The sequence below is a fragment of the Triticum urartu genome, chromosome 6A (genome assembly GCF_056163025.1).
Source record: "Triticum urartu cultivar PI428250 chromosome 6A, HENAU_Tu73, whole genome shotgun sequence".
NCBI classification, from domain to species: domain Eukaryota; kingdom Viridiplantae; phylum Streptophyta; class Magnoliopsida; order Poales; family Poaceae; genus Triticum; species Triticum urartu.
The window spans coordinates 209,069,257-209,078,685 of NC_141878.1; the positions used below are offsets into that span (position 1 = coordinate 209,069,257).

Genomic DNA, 9,429 nt, shown 5'->3' on the forward strand with positions numbered 1-9,429 from the left:
TGTGTAGAGCATACAGATGAAGCACTTCTCCGGAACCATCCATTGTTGTCTATTGTGGTTGTCATGCTTACTATATACTCCTCGATTAGTTTAATGTTTCCAACATCTTCTTGTGCAGTTCCACTAAAATATATGTTATCTTCAAAGAAGATACCTGTTTGCAGAAGTAGAGATAATTACATATTACATTAAGAGTGGCATCAAATCAGTGGCAAAAGAATTGCTTATTCCAGCCATAGCAATAAATTAAGATGCAAAACTATATCATTACTTGTGTCATCACAGTTCTAGTGCTTCATTACAGCACCGAGAGTTGATTTTTGTTATTCCTCCTCTTGTTCTTCCCCTTCATCACTTGGTTCAATAACAGACAAGCTTCACCTTCAATTTAAGATTTTGCATGTCAATTAGGGAGCACAAGTATAGCACTAAACAACGACATTAATTTTCTGATGACAGTAGCAAAATACAGGCCAACAATTGTGAAATATTATTATCTTACCTCAATGGGATATTATGGTGCACATACATATTGGAAGTCTTGTCTCCATTTGTGCAGTTCACTAAAATCAAGCAACATTGTCGTATAAGTAGCACAACATATGATAGCACACTACACAATCATGTGAAAGAAGGCTAGTACTGGCCTCTCATGATGCGGAATTCAAACAACTCATAAGAAGAAGATCTGAAACAAATTTGCCAACGCGAATTGGAAGTCAGATCTCCTCTTATGCAGTTCCACTATGATCAAGCAATCAAGCAACATTGTCGGTGTGACATTTTGGTTGAACTGCACAAAACACTCTTAAAACCAAAGTGTTTTGAGCAGTGCAACAAAAGGTCGCAATAGCAATGAGGTGAAGTAGATTACCCTGTTTACATAGAGGTGCAAAGGAAACAACTACTGGTCAATAACGGTGGATGACACAGAAGCCCACAAAAAGAAGCATCTAACTTATCTAAATGGGAAAGAAAGCAAGACAGTAGCATTCCTCAAAAGTGGCATTGATTCATAATAATAGAGAGATTATATTAACAATAAAAATCGTTAAACATGTAATTTACTTTTAACTGTGGCTTTGCTTCAATTTTCCAGCGGCGTTATTAGAGGGTGTTTGTTTACAGGGACTTTTTGGTGTAGGGATTAAAAAGTCCCTTTTAGTCCCATCTAAACCAAACAGGAGGGACTTTTAGGGACTAAAAGTGGGCATTTGGGACTAAAGAAAGAAGACCCTGAGGGAGAGTCTTTTGGGGACTTTTTCCAACAGTTGCCCCTGCCCCGCATCGCACCTTATCTCTATTAGTTCATTACTAGGGGTAACATGGTCTTTTAGCATGTCATTTAATAACCTCTAGTCCATGTTTAGTCCCTCGAACCAAACAGGTAGGGACTAGGGACTTTTTAGTTGGGACTAAAAAAGTCCTAGGACTTTTTAACCAAATAGGGCCTTAGATTAACAACAGCTAAAGATTTGTACGGGACAGTGGATGCACCAGCACCATGTGCATCTACCGATGTATAAAGGGGTGATGCACAGTCTATTGCAACAAAGAACAAACAACCAAGGAGCATATTTGTGTTGGTCCCAGTTTTCTTATCTTTAGACACCTTTCCCTATGTGAGGGCAACAAATCTAGTCCTGCTCAAACTCTACAGTCTTGTCCCCCAAAACAGAAAGATCAGTTCGTTACAGATGTGCGTACTATGTTTGTCATTGTTTTCCCTTTTTGACCAACGTAGGTGCTGGATAGCCAGCCTGTACTACTTTCCCCCTTCCTTTCCTCTTTGAACCACGTCCTAGGCCCTGTTTGTTTGGGCTTTTGCTTCTGTTTTTGCAGCTTTTCCACTTTGGCCACAAAAGCCATAAAAGCTCCTAAATAGGTGCTTTTAGAGCTTTTATGGATTTTGGAGCTCAAATAGGTTATATTGATTCATCAAAAGCCAAAAAGCTCCAAAAGCACCTACTTAGAAGCTTTTCTGGCTTTTTGGCCAAAGTGGAAAAGCTGTAAAAGCAGAAGCAAAAGCCCAAACAGACAGGGCCCTAGATTCATGCCATACAACTTTCCCCACTACTTTCCTATTTGATCCAACACCTAGATTCGAGTGCAGAAGCAGAAAAGCCCACATGCAGCTAGAGAAATGCATGTGGAATACGTAAATTATACCTTAAGGTTCTCAGGGTGTGGCTCAGTGGGCGGCCAGAGGCCGATCTGCCCACACTATGTACGGCAGCGGGGAAGAAGGGGTCGGAGGCCCTCCCGCACCGACGCTGGGTGAAAGAGAACAGGTGCGCCTGTCGGGGATATACCCCGCGGCGTAACCCGACCGGACTTGGCGATTCACCGGCAACCTGCACTGACCAGACGGTTTACAAGCAACCCGACTGAACATTATGACTCACTGGTAACCCGGCGGGCGGGACAGACGGATGACAAGGCCCAAGGCCCAGACGGCCGGTTTATGTTAATGGTGGGCCGATTTAAGAGAAAAGGTGTGAGGAATATTTCCCTTACAAGGAGTCAAGACCCAGACATGTATCCGGTTTGTATTAGAAGATAGACTAGTCCTAATCCTAATAGGACTCCACATGTAACCCGCCCCTGCAACATATATAAGGAGGGGCAGGGCTCCCCAAAGAGGGACAGAAAATAATAGCTAAGGCTAGACACAACTAGAGGAGAGCCGGTTTATGCGGCGACTCCCTCATGAGCATAATGAGACCTAGCCACAAACAACACGTAGGGTTGTTACCAGATGATGTTTCCCGGGGCCTGAAGCTGTCTAAATCCTTGTCTTGTGTGATGATCCGCCTCGCGTCTCTCGACTCTGACCAACCCCTTCAAGCTACCGCATAAATGCGTTGGCCTCACGACTAAGTCCTCACACTAGAACATCTGCCGTGACAATTCCACGATAGTTGGCGCCCACTGTGGGGTTTGCGCACGGTGGTGTTGAGTTCTTGGAGGGATATTTTTAAGGATGGAGAAGCCATGACCTGCCGGATGAGCAATAGCCGGCTAGGAAGAGTTTACATCAACAACGATCAGTTGGACTGACGAGGACAAAAATTAAGTTCATAAGAAATTAGGGTTACGGCTTATGCGCCGCCACAGGTGTCTCTGACGATCTGTCAATCTAAGGACACATCAAATTTTTCTGCGACAGCGCACGGCGCGTTACATCGAGATAGGCAGGAGTTTGTTCGTATGTGCCTGGATCACCCAGAAACTACCGCCATGTTTTTTCAAACCAAGACGGCTGCGTTACACAGTCAATGCTACTCCCTGTTTCAAGTTTCGAGGAGGGATTGACATGCTAGATGGTTGTTTGCATCAAACCTCAAAATTAGTACTAGTTCCCATACAAAGCCTCAGATTTCTTCAAGCGGAAGGTGCTAGCTTTGGCACGGTTCCCTATGGGTGATGGATTAGTTGAGAGTTATACATCATCATGAAGAGACAAAGGAAACTGGCCGGTCAAATCTGAGACATATATGATTCAAACTTGGATGGCTGTGTACATGAGTACTAGATTAAGGAAATCCAGTTTATCCCTTGTACGTACAAGCAAAGTGATAGTAGGTAGACAAGTTGGGGACGCAAGTTGCGAGACTAAAGATTCCAGGGACACAATCTTCTGTGTCTGAGCCGACTCTGTCATAACATCCGCATTTGACCCGACTTCGCACCACTAGTCTGACATCTTCGCCTCGAGCGCCTGTTGCTGCGCACCTTGAGCCATGGTGCAGAAGACGCTGGGAACGTTTCTATTCATATCAAGCAAACAGATTCGCTTTCGAGAAGCTTGCAAGGTATTACTACCATGCAGTAAAAAAATTTGAATGCTAATTATTTGGTTGTGCTTGCATCGCACTATCAACGGTGAGCAGGGCAAGGCGGCACTGGTCATCTGCGGCTGAGTGGGTTGTGCTACCATCGCCAAACCGCTTTCATGGACCTTCCTCGCTGCTCTGACCAAGCAGCTGAGCCGCCTCCGCCTCCGCCATGTGGCCACGACTCCGCCTTTGCTCCGGGTCACTGAACGCCCCGTGCAGCCTCAACTCTGCCGCCGCTGTGGCTCGCTCACCCGCACTTGCCGTAAGCCGCCCCGCTTTGGCCTCATGTCGCCGCTTCGCTGATGCACCCCCGCTGGTAAAAAAGGGGGGCAAGGTGATCATCAACTCCGTGGTGGATAAATTCCGGCCAAACATACCAGGTGAAATTTGTCCAGTCAATTTTTATGGATACATTTTTATTCTTTAAAAAGAACAATTACGGTGGCCTGTAATATTTTTATGCAGGATGGCTATTAAAAGAAAAAGGGGTGGTATTATACCATGGAGGCACGTTCGGCTGTGCCGCGCAGCTTCACGGACACGCGTATCGCGGACCGGTTTACATCAACGCGCCGGTCGACTCGCCCGTCCGCACCACCTTACAACGCCACGGACGACTCGCCCATCCGCCTTCGCCGCCGGTTCATGTGTCCGCGCCGGCTTACAAACGCGGAGGACAACTTGCTCGTCCGCACCGTCTTACAACGCTGGGCCGACTCACCTGTCTGTTCCCGCGGTCGACTATGCCGGGACTGATTTCGGCTTTACAGCAGCGATCATCAACTCTGCGATGGATAAATTCCGGTTTAACATATCAGGTGAAATCCATCCATTATATTTCTATATCATATATTGCTTTCTTTAAAAAGAGCAATTACTCTGGCTTGCGATGTTTTTGATGCAGGATAATTGTTTACTACATCAAACACAACGTGGTTGACTCGCCCATCCGCACGGCTTACCGTGCTTGTGATTGACTCACCCGTCCGCACCAGCTTACAAAATCGCGGCCGATTCATCTGTCTGAGCCACCTCTTATACTGTGGAAGTTTTCACCGTCCGTCTATTGCGGCCTGGTCTACATCGACACACCAGGGCCGCACCTGTCCGCATGATCGGTTTATTAAGTATAAGCAAGTCACTGCTTGGATAGCCCGGTTTTCTTTCAGCAAATTGGAGGCAAATTATCATATATTATCAACTGTCGTTTGCATTAGATGGCTCAATGAGAAGGCGCACAAGTCGCCGCAACTACTGTTTGGTTAACTTCAAAATAGCCAGTTGGAAGGAACCATTGGCCGAGTTGCTAACACGGCTCATACAGGATCATTTATAACCTGCCGCAGTCACTCAAACTTATGTGGATTCACATTGTGCTATCAACACCAATGATATACAACTTGTGCCGGTTTTTATCAAGGTCAAATATGGAGAATCTCAAGCCAACTCCTCGAGTCACCTTGAGACTCAGGGGCTACGATGACACGACTCAGCAAATCTTGCTAGTTTTAGTGAAGTCAAGAACCCCAGAATGATGGAGGGAAAGATAACCCGGTCCCGGAGGCTACTGTCATATTGATGAAAATTTAAAGGCCGTCAAAACATTTCCGGCTTAGAAAGCATATGACAGTCACCAAATCCCGGCTCAATGAAGAACTTCCAGGTCATCAGAAAGGATTTCGCTTTAAAATCCGGCTCAAGGGAGGTCAGTCTCACTGAAGCTCTCAAATCCGGTTTACGAAATTCCGGTTCAAAAAGAATTAATTTCTCGCAAGTTCGAGTTTAAAGGCCGTCAGAAAATTTTCGGCTGAAAATGAAGATTCTGGTTTAAAATCCGGTTTAAGGGAAAGATGTCTCCCACAAAGCTTTGAAGTTCTCAATATCAGGTTCAAAATCTCGGTTCAAGAAGAATTTATCTCTTGCAAAAAGTTAAAGGTTGCCGAAGAGGACCTGTTGCCATGATGTGCGGTTCAAACATGGGTTATCCTGCCTTATTGGCTTATCATATTATTGATCACATGGGGGCTTCTGTTTATAAAGCGGAGTTCTGATTACATATTGATCCGACTATCAAGCCAATACTATCATAAGGGGCCAAAGAGAGTTTTTTGCACAGCACAACTCAAACATAGGCACCCGGCAAGCACAGCTCAGAAATATATCACTTGGGGGCTTGGTCGTATTCGAACCATAGCTACACCTCTTGATCGACGTAAGGCCACCAGGGAAATCACTTGGGGGCTTGGTTGTATTTGAACCATAACAACACCTCTTGATCGGCGTAAGGCCACCAGGGAAGTTACTTGGGGGCTCTTTGCTTCGCATCAAACTAAGAGTCTGCACCCTTGTAATAGGCTATCAAGTCAGGCTTGGAAGCCAGGTGTTCGCACCTAAAACCTCGGGTTAACCTGCCTTCTTTAAGTAAGTCACTCCGCCCAGGTAATCCTGGTACGACCCGCGAACGTTTGAAAAGTCAATCTCATAGACCCTGAACTTGTCAAAGTTAAAACGTGATTTGTTAAAGATTGAGGTCCATCTGAAGAGGCTTTGTGAAATGGTTAACTCAGTGGCCTGGCAGCCCATGAAAAGCCTCGATTTGGGGCTCGGCAGCCCGTGAAAAGCCTTGCACGTTTCTTTTTGAGTTCTATTTGCCAAGTTTTTTCGCTTTGTTGAGGTTCATAATATCTTCTGATAAACCGGCGTCCTTGACCCGGCTTGGCTTTCAACTACAAGTTGTCAATATGTGATCAGTTATAATCCGGCGCTTATTGACCCGGTTTGGTTTCGACTACAAGTCGCCAGTATTATATATGTGTAATCCTGTGTTTATTACAACCCGGTATGGTTTTATTATAAACTGGGAAAATATGGGAGGAGTTATCAGTACTCAAGATTTGGGTTATCACCCTTACTACAAAAAGTTGGTAAACCAACGACGTGATTCAATGTCACAGGTATGATATATTTCATATTTGATTATTCTTAAGTGCAACCTTGGTTATAAACCCGGGTTATATGTTGGGCATTATGACCCGTCCGGCGGTAAACCGCCAGGACACTTTAAACTTGTTGTGTGCAGAAACGGGTTGAATAAAGCATGATTATAAATCACCGGCATTTATTAACCCGGCCTGGCTTTCGGCTAGAAGTCGCCAGTATGATGATAAATTATCCAATGTTTATTAACCCGGACTGGCTTGGGATTATAAGTCACCAGTATATATTTGGATTGCGCCATTGGAATCATGCGCTCATAAATCATTGGATTATATTATTCAAATCTTCAAATAGCCAACATGGCTGGATTTTATTATGGTTATCAGTAACCAGTATTATGATTAAGGTTTTCAAAGTCTCTTTAGAGCAATGGCTATTATATTATGAATGGATATGATTTATTCTACAATTGAAGGAATAGTCCCGAGTCGCGGCAGGCTTACGACCCGGTACTTGGGGGCTACATTATTTAAGTTGAGATTACATTAAATATGCAAGTCCCATGTCACTGCCAGCATGCACCATGGCACTTGGGGGCTAATGTAAAGTCATTTTTTGATCAACTTATTGAAGACCCGACTCATCCCATTGTAATGAGCCAGCCCTTGGGGGCTACCAATTGCTCCTGTCAAAAATTCAAGGTACACAAGCCTCAGTACATTATATTGAAAGATCCACTACTCAGTTGGTAGAGTACAAAGCTCTTAACCTTATGGACGTGGGTTCAAGTCCCATGGTGGAGATTACATCATATGATGTTATTATCAATGAATTATATACAAAGTCCTAGCTTAGTATTATCTTATTGAGCCGGCCCTTGGGGGCTACACATTGCTACTCAAATCTACATGATCATCTTTACAAAGTCCCTGCACATTATTGCATAATGACCCGACCCTTGGGGGCTACACATTGTTGTTCAACTCTACATGATCATATCTATAAATTCCATGCTCATTATTGCATAATAACTCGGCCCTTGGGGGCTACACTGGTTGAAGTTTTTATGAGCATAAAGGCAATTATAAGTCCCAGGCTGCTGCAAGCATGACAACCCGGCACTTGGGGCTACATATGTGGAATATTCAGTTTTGACTAATGACTGCGATGAACAACATGGATTTCTTCAAAGTAGTAATATTTATATTGAAGCAAGTCTTAAGCCATCACTTTGTTCTTCTCAAGACTTGGGGGCTACAGGTAATATGGATATAAGAGAGAAAAATCTTCAAATTCTCAGTTTTGAATAAACCAGATTGACCCAACGTCATCAATAATCATGACCCGGCGTCATCAATAATCATGAACCGGCGTTGACAACAATCATGAACTGGCGTTGGCAACAACCATGACCCGAAATTATTAGTTTTTATAACCCGCTGATTTTGGAAATCATAGCTTGGCAAGTTCTACATTTTCAAGCCGGGTGAATATTAGTTGAATATTTGAAGACCAATATTTTTGTCAAGTCAGAGCATTCAAGGCCGAATCAAATGGATTTTTTATTTACAATATTTCTTCTATAAGCAAATTGATTATGAAGCTGGTCTATTGACCCGGATTTTCTAGAAGGAGGAAATGACAAAGACTTAAGGATGATCAGGTGCCGGTTTACAAGAATTCTTAACCTGAAGCACAACCTGTCAAATTTGTTCTTGTGTTTATTTTGCAGCATACGTTTACCATGGATAAATCCAAGCTAAACTTGGGGGCTAATGTCGGGGATATACCCCGCGGCGTAACCCGGCCGGAAGTATAACCCGGCCAGACTTGGCGATTCACCGGCGACCCGCACTGACCAGACGGTTTACAAGCAACCTGACTGAACATATGACTCACTGGTCACCCAGCGGGTGGGACAGATGGATGACAAGGCCCAAGGCCCAGAAGGTCGGTTTATGTTAATGGTGGGCCGGTTTAAGAGAAAAGGTGTGAGGAATATTTCCCTTACAAGGAGTCAAGACCCGGACTTGTATCCGGTTTGTATTAGAAGATAGACTAGTCCTAATCCTAATAGGACTCCACATGTAACCCGCCCCTTCAACATATATAAGGAGGGGCAGGGCTCCCCAAAGAGGGACAGAAAATAATAGCTAAGGCTAGACACAACTAGAGGAGAGCCGGTTTATGTGGCAACTCCCTCATGAGCATAATGAGACCTAGCCACAAACAGCACGTAGGATTGTTACCGGGTGATGTTTCCTGGGGCCCGAAGCTGTCTAAATCCTTGTCTTGTGTGATGATCCGCCTCGCGTCTCTCAATTCCGACCAACCCCTTCAAGCTACCGCATAGATGCGTTGGCCTCACGACTAAGTCCTCACACTAGGACATCTGCCGTGACAATTCCACGACAACGCCGGTAGTGGATTCCCTCCCTCGCCGATGGTGACAATGTCAAGCCTCCTTCCCTTCCCGGCGGACGGATCCTGCCGGCTCTTTGACCAGCAGTGAGGGGAGAGAGAGAGAGAGGGGCCAACAAAGTCTTGTTTAGATCTTGAGAGGGTGAGAGAGTGTGAAGAGAGGAACTACAAGTGCTGAGGCTCCATCGTGTATATATATAGTGGAGAGAGTGTGAAGTTAGCAAACCCTAGA

At 44.7% G+C, this 9,429-nt stretch overlaps 1 long non-coding RNA gene across 1 annotated transcript; it reads right to left on the minus strand.

Annotated features, from left to right (window-relative positions):
* Positions 1–625, minus strand: LOC147964775 (uncharacterized). The gene is made up of 3 exons (XR_015609528.1): positions 503–625; positions 272–381; positions 1–154 (listed from the first exon to the last, which is right to left on the minus strand). It is a non-coding gene; the product is annotated as an uncharacterized LOC147964775 (long non-coding RNA).
* Positions 626–9,429: the final 8,804 nt, after the last annotated feature.